Source organism: Panulirus ornatus, chromosome 2 (genome assembly GCF_036320965.1).
Source record: "Panulirus ornatus isolate Po-2019 chromosome 2, ASM3632096v1, whole genome shotgun sequence".
NCBI lineage: Eukaryota > Metazoa > Arthropoda > Malacostraca > Decapoda > Palinuridae > Panulirus > Panulirus ornatus.
The window spans coordinates 95,196,961-95,204,423 of NC_092225.1; positions in this window are offsets into that span (position 1 = coordinate 95,196,961).

Sequence of the window (7,463 nt, forward strand, 5' to 3'; positions counted from 1 at the left end):
GATCCTTGAACACAGTGGTTACGACCCTTGAGCACAGTGGTTACGACCCTTGAACACAGTGGTTACGACCCTTGAACACCGTGGTTACGACCCTTGAACATAGTGGTTACGACCCTTGAACACCGTGGTTACGACCCTTGAATACAGTGGTTACGACCCTTGAACATAGTGGTTACGACCCTTGAACACAGTGGTTACGATCCTTGAACACCGTGGTTACGATCCTTGAACACCGTGGTTACGACCCTGGAACATAGTGGTTACGACCCTGGAACATAGTGGTTACGACCTTTGAACACAGTGGTTACGACCCTTGAACATAGTGGTTACGATCCTTGAACACAGTGGTTACGACCCTTGAACACAGTGGTTACGACCCTTGAACACAGTGGTTACGACCCTGGAACATAGTGGTTACGATCCTTGAACACAGTGGTTACGACCCTTGAACACAGTGGTTACGACCCTTGAACACAGTGGTTACGACCCTTGAACACAGTGGTTACGATCCTTGAACACAGTGGTTACGACCCTTGAACACCGTGGTTACGACCCTTGAACAGAGTGGTTACGACCCTTGAACACCGTGGTTACGACCCTTGAACACAGTGGTTACGATCCTTGAACAGAGTGGTTACGATCCTTGAACACAGTGGTTACGATCCTTGAACACAGTGGTTACGACCCTTGAACACAATGTTGCGACCCTTTGAGTAGAAAGGTACGATCCTTTGAGCACGAAGGTACGACCCTTGAACACGAAGGTACGACCCTTCAATACAGTGGTACGACTTTTGAACACAGTGGCACGACCCTTCAACAGTGGTACTACATCCAAAAAACAGTGGTATGACCCTTGAGCACAGTGGTACGACCCTTCAACACAGTGGTACTACATCCAAAAAACAGTGGTACGACCACTGAGCGCGACGGTACGACCCGTGAACACAGTGGCACGACTTGGTATGTTGCCAGCCTGGCCTCAGTACCAGACCTTGAAGCGCCAGGTACAGTCACGTGACGTGTTTACGGTGCGGTACCGTAAACACGATGGTACGGTACCGTCGTGCTCAGCAAACGGTAAGGTACAGTCATGCTCAAGGCGTCAAATACACACACACACACACACACACACACACACACACACACACACACACATATATATATATATATATATATATATATATATATATATATATATATATATATATATATATATATGTATATTGGAGAAGATCACAATTTTGTGCGTGATCAAGATATTCCTATGAGTCCGCGGGGAAAATGAAACACGATAAGTTCCCAAGTGCACTCTCGTGTAATAATCACATCATCAGCGGAGACACAAGAGAAAAATATAAGTCAGTTACTGACTTATCAGCGGAAACACAAGAGAGAAATATAATCAGTTACTAACTTATATTTCTCTCTTGTGTCTCCCTTGATGATATGATTATGACACGAGAGTGCACTTGGGAACTTATCGTGTTTCATTTTCCCCGTGGACTCATAGGAATATATATATATATATATATATATATATATATATATATATATATATATATATATATATATATATATATATATATATATTCATATATATATATAAATAAATTCAAGGGCGTGAGTGTTGCCATTCGAGAGCTCATTGGACACTTTAGCGCCCCGTAATTACCCTAAGAACGAGAAGGAGAAGCAAATAACTGCCATTAACCCGTTAATAATCACTCGCCAGATGACCTGGCCATCAAAAACACAAGGTTAATTACCTCCGGAAATGGACGACGGAGGAGAAAAGATAACAACTGAGCCAGAGGATAACCAGGGTGTTATCAGTTACGGTAAGATGAGCCTGGAGGACTGCGTGGGTGTTATTAGTGATGGTAAGATAACCCTGGGGGACTACCAGGGTGTTATCAGTGATGGTGAGATAACCCTGGGGGACTACCGGGGTGTTATCAGTGATGGTAAGATAACCCTAGGGGACTACCAGGGTGTTATTAGTGATGGTAAGATAACCCTAGGGGGCTGCAAGAGTCTCATCAGTGATGGTAAGATAACCCTGGGGGACTACTAAGTTGTTATTAGTGATGGTAAGATAACCCTGGGGGACTACCAGGGTGTTATCAGTGATGGTAAGATAACCCTGGGAGGCTGCCAGGGTGTTATCAGTGATGGTAAGATAACCCTGGGAGGCTGCCAGGGTGTTATCAGTGATGGTAAGATAACCCTAGGGGACTACCAGGGTGTTATCAGTGATGGTAAGATAACCCTGGGGGCTGCCAGGGTGTTATCAGTGATGGTAAGATAACCTGGGGGGCTGCCAGGGTGTTATCAGTGATGGTAAGATAACCCTGGGGGACTACCAGGGTGTTGTCAGTGATGGTAAGATAACCCTGGGGGGCTGCCAGGGTGTTATCAGTGATGGTAAGATAACCCCTGGGAGGCTGCCAGGGTGTTATCAGTGATGGTAAGATAACCCTGGGGGACTACCAGGGTGTTATCAGTGATGGTAAGATAACCCTGGGGGGCTGCCAGGGTGTTATCAGTGATGGTAAGATAACCCCTGGGAGGCTGCCAGGGTGTTATCAGTGATGGTAAGATAACCCTGGGGGACTACCAGGGTGTTATCAGTGATGGTAAGATAACCCTGGGGGGCTGCCAGGGTGTTATCAGTTATGGCAAGATAACCCTGGGGGACTACCAGGGTGTTATCAGTGATGGTTAGGTTCCACTGGCAGGGGAAACCTTCATAATAACATTAATAGTGACAAAACCTTTTAAAATTACACTACCAGTGCACGATAACAGGGATGATAAAGGATAACGTTAAATGTTATCATAATGATGTTAAGTTTGATAATGAGGAGGGTTGAAAAGATCACACCATATGTTATCATCATAACACGGATTATCAGTTATCGACAATCAGTGTTGAAATGGCCAGGGATTCAACAGAGCAAAAAAAAAAACAAAGAAAAAAAGGACTTTTACAAAATAACAATAAGGACTTTTACAAAATAACAATAAGGACTTTTACAAGATAACAATAAGGACTTCTACAAAATAACAATAAGGACTTCTACAAAATAATAAGGACTTTTACAAGATAACAATAAGGACTTTTACAAAATATCAATAAGGACTTTTACAAAATAACAATAAGGACTTTTACAAAATAACAATAAGGACTTTTACAAGATAACAATAAGGACTTCTACAAAATAACAATAAGGACTTCTACAAAATAATAAGGACTTTTACAAGATAACAATAAGGACTTTTACAAAATATCAATAAGGACTTTTACAAAATAACAATAAGGACTTTTACAAAATAACAATAAGGACTTTTACAAGATAACAATAAGGACTTCTACAAAATAACAATAAGGACTTCTACAAAATAATAAGGACTTTTACAAGATAACAATAAGGACTTTTACAAAATATCAATAAGGACTTTTACAAAATAACAATAAGGACTTTTACAAAATAACAATAAGGACTTTTACAAGATAACAATAAGGACTTCTACAAAATAACAATAAGGACTTCTACAAAATAATAAGGACTTTTACAAGATAACAATAAGGACTTTTACAAAATATCAATAAGGACTTTTACAAAATAACAATAAGGACATTTACAAGATCAAAGGTAGAAATTCTAAATCTATTTTCAACAAACGTCAGAACACAAAAAAACATCATTCGTAGCAACAGGTCACGAGTATGTTGAATGTCTAAACCTAATCAAATCAACCCGAATCCAGCGATGGAATCCGTGGGGCGTCTAATCCACAAATTTACTTGATTACAAAATGAAAGGACGTTCAACTTTTCTTAAGATTAATTGCACGGGGTAATTATTCTCTTCACGTGTGAGAATCAAGATTAAATTACGAAAAAAAAAAAGAAGAAATAGGGTGGCGTTATCTTTAAGAAGAATGAGGGGTGATAACACTCAGGTTAGATAAGCATATCTAATTTACGAGTTAATGATAACACACACACACACACACACACACACACACACACACACACTCACACACACACACACACACACACACACAACACACACACACACAGGGGGGCTGTCATGGGGGAGACTGCCAGACCTGGACGAGAGAGATAGTAGCCTGGGGGAGACTTGTGGCTGGAGAGACTAGCCAGGGACGGGACGAGGGACAAGATTAGGGCTAGGGCTAGAGCCAGGGCCAGGGCTAGGACCAGGGCTAGGGCTAGGGCTAGGGCTAGGGCCAGGGCCAGGGCTAGGACTAGGGCTAGGGCCAGGGCCAGGGCTAGGGCCAGGACCAGAGATAGGGCCGCAGCCAGGACCACAGGCTAGAGCCAGGGCCAGGGCCAGAGATAGGGGCCAGGGCCAGGACCACAGCCAGGGCCAGGGCCAGAGCTAGGGCCACAGCCAGGGCCAGAGCTAGGGCCAGGGCCAGGACCACAGGCAGGGCCAGGGCCAGACAATATATAAAGACAATGAGGAGGAACTCGGGGCAAGACAGTGCTGAAGCCGCATCTCTTTTGTGTTGCTCTATTGATTCTGGCCCACCAGACCTGTACCCTTGCGTGCCACGGTACACTGTACCTGTACCCCCGGCTGCCACGGTACACTGTACCTGTACCACGGTACACTGTAACTATACCCTCGGCTGCCACGGTACACTGTACCTGTACCCTCGGCTGCCACGGTACATTGTACCTGTACCCTCGGCTGCCACGGTACACTGTACCTATACCCTCGGCTGCCACGGTACACTATACCTGTACTCCCGGCTGCCACGGTACACTGTACCTGCACCACGGTACACTGTACCTGTACCCCCGGCTGCCACGGTACATTGTACCTGTACCCTCGGCTGCCACGGTACACTATACCTGTACTCTCGGCTGCCACGGTACACTGTACCTGTACCACGGTCCACCGTACCACAGGCTGGGTGCCACCGTCATTCATCCCGTTCCTTGGGACACCACACCTTCTGGACCCTCGCCAACACCCAAGATCTTCCACCAACCCCGACATGTTTAACCTGAACCATCACAATTTCACGGCTTTTGACCCACCCTGTTTGTCCAGTGACCCTCCCACCCCACCATCAGGGAGGGCGGCGCCCCCCGGCTGTGTGTGGGTGGCTGTCTGTCTGTCTGTCTGTGGTGTACTCTCTCTCTCTCTCTCTCTCTCTCTCTCTCTCTCTCTCTCTCTCTCTCTCTCTCTCTCTCTCTCTCTCTCTCTCCCCGGCCGATGAGAGAGAGAGAGAGAGAGAGAGAGAGAGAGAGACTGGGAGAAGGGGGGGGAGGGATGTCTCCTGAACCCCTCTCTACAACCCTTTCTTGAACTCTCCTGAGAGCCCTCTCTAGAACGCCTTCTTGGAACCCCTTTTCTAGACCCCCTCCCTATAACCCTCTCTAGAACTCTTCTGAGAACCGTCTTTTGAACCCACCCCCTCCTCATCGCCCTCTCTTTAGAACTCTCCCTAGAACCCTATCTAGAACTCTCCTTACAGCCGTCCAAGTACCCTATCTAGAACTCTCCTCACAACCCTCTCTAGAACCCTATCTAGAACTCTTCTTACGACCGTCCAAGTACCTTATCTAGAACTTTCCTCACAACCCTCTCTAGAACCCTATCTAGAACTCTTCTTACGACCGTCCAAGTACCTTATCTAGAATTCTCCTCACAACCCTCTCTAGAACCCTATCTAGAACTCTCCTTACAGCCGTCCAAGTACCCTATCTAGAACTCTCCTCACAACCCTCTCTAGAACCCTATCTAGAACTCTTCTTACGACCGTCCAAGTACCTTATCTAGAATTCTCCTCACAACCCTCTCTAGAACCCTATCTAGAACTCTCCTTACAGCCGTCCAAGTACCCTATCTAGAACTCTCCTCACAACCCTCTCTAGAACCCTATCTAGAACTCTCCTTACAGCCGTCCAAGTACCCTATCTAGAACCTTCCTCACAACCCTCTCTAGAACCCTATCTAGAACTCTTCTTATGACCCTCTCTAGAACCTCTCTCCCACATCACCTCTAGAACCTCCCACCCCCCCCCTCCCCCCTCCCACGATTGTGTACCAGGGAAAATTATTTCTAGTCCCAATCTTCTTCACTAGGATATTCTTGTCCCAATAATCTTCACCACCAGAATATTCTTGTCCCAACAATCTTCACCACCAGAATATTCTTGTCCCAATAATCTTCACCACCAGAATATTCTTGTCCCAATAATCTTCACCATAATATTCTTGTCCCAATAACCTTCATCACCAGAATATTCTTGTACCAATAACCTTCACCTGAATATTCTTGACCCAATAATCTTCACCTGAATATTCTTGTCCCAATAATCTTCACCACCAGAATATTCTTGTCCCAATAATCTTCACCACCAGAATATTCTTGTCCCAATAATCTTCACCTGAATATTCTTGACCCAATAATCTTCACCACCAGAATATTCTTGTCCCAATAATCTTCACCACCAGAATATTCTTGTCCCAATAATCTTCACCATAATATTCTTGTCCCAATAACCTTCATCACCAGAATATTCTTGTCCCAATAATCTTCACCTGAATATTCTTGACCCAATAATCTTCACCACCAGAATATTCTTGTCCCAATAATCTTCACCTGAATATTCTTGACCCAATAATCTTCACCACCAGAATATTCTTGACCCAATAATCTTCACCACCAGAATATTCTTGTCCCAATAATCTTCACCACCAGAATATTCTTGTCCCAATAACCTTCATCACCTGAATATTCTTGTCCCAATAATCTTCATCACCAGAATATTCTTGTCCCAATAATCTTCACCACCAGAATATTCTTGTCCCAATAACCTTCATCACCAGAATATTCTTGTCCCAATAACCTTCATCACCTGAATATTCTTGACCCAATAATCTTCATCACCAGAATATTCTTGTCCCAATAATCTTCACGACCATAATATTCTTGTCCCAATAATCTTCACCATAATATTCGTCCCAATAATCTTCACCGCCAGAATATTCTTGTCCCAATAATCTTCATCACCTGAATATTCTTGTCCCAATAATCTTCACCATAATATTCGTCCCAATAATCTTCACCGCCAGAATATTCTTGTCCCAATAACCTTCACCACCACAATATTCTTGTCCCAATAATCTTCACCACCAGAATATTCGTTTTCTCTCGTGGGTATATTCCCGTGGGATTTTGTCCGCTTCATTTTTCCGTTGTTGTTGGGATTGTGTTTTCCATATTTCTTTCACACGGAATTTAGTCCACTGGGTTGTGTTGCCTTTTAGGCTTTTCTCCCAGGGATTTTGCCTCCCTGGGATTTTTTTTGGCTGCCTGGGGTTTACTGGCTCGCTGGGATTTGGGGCTGGCTGGGATTTTTGGCTGCCTGGGATCTTTGGCTGCCTGGAATTTTTGGCTGCCTGGGATTTTTG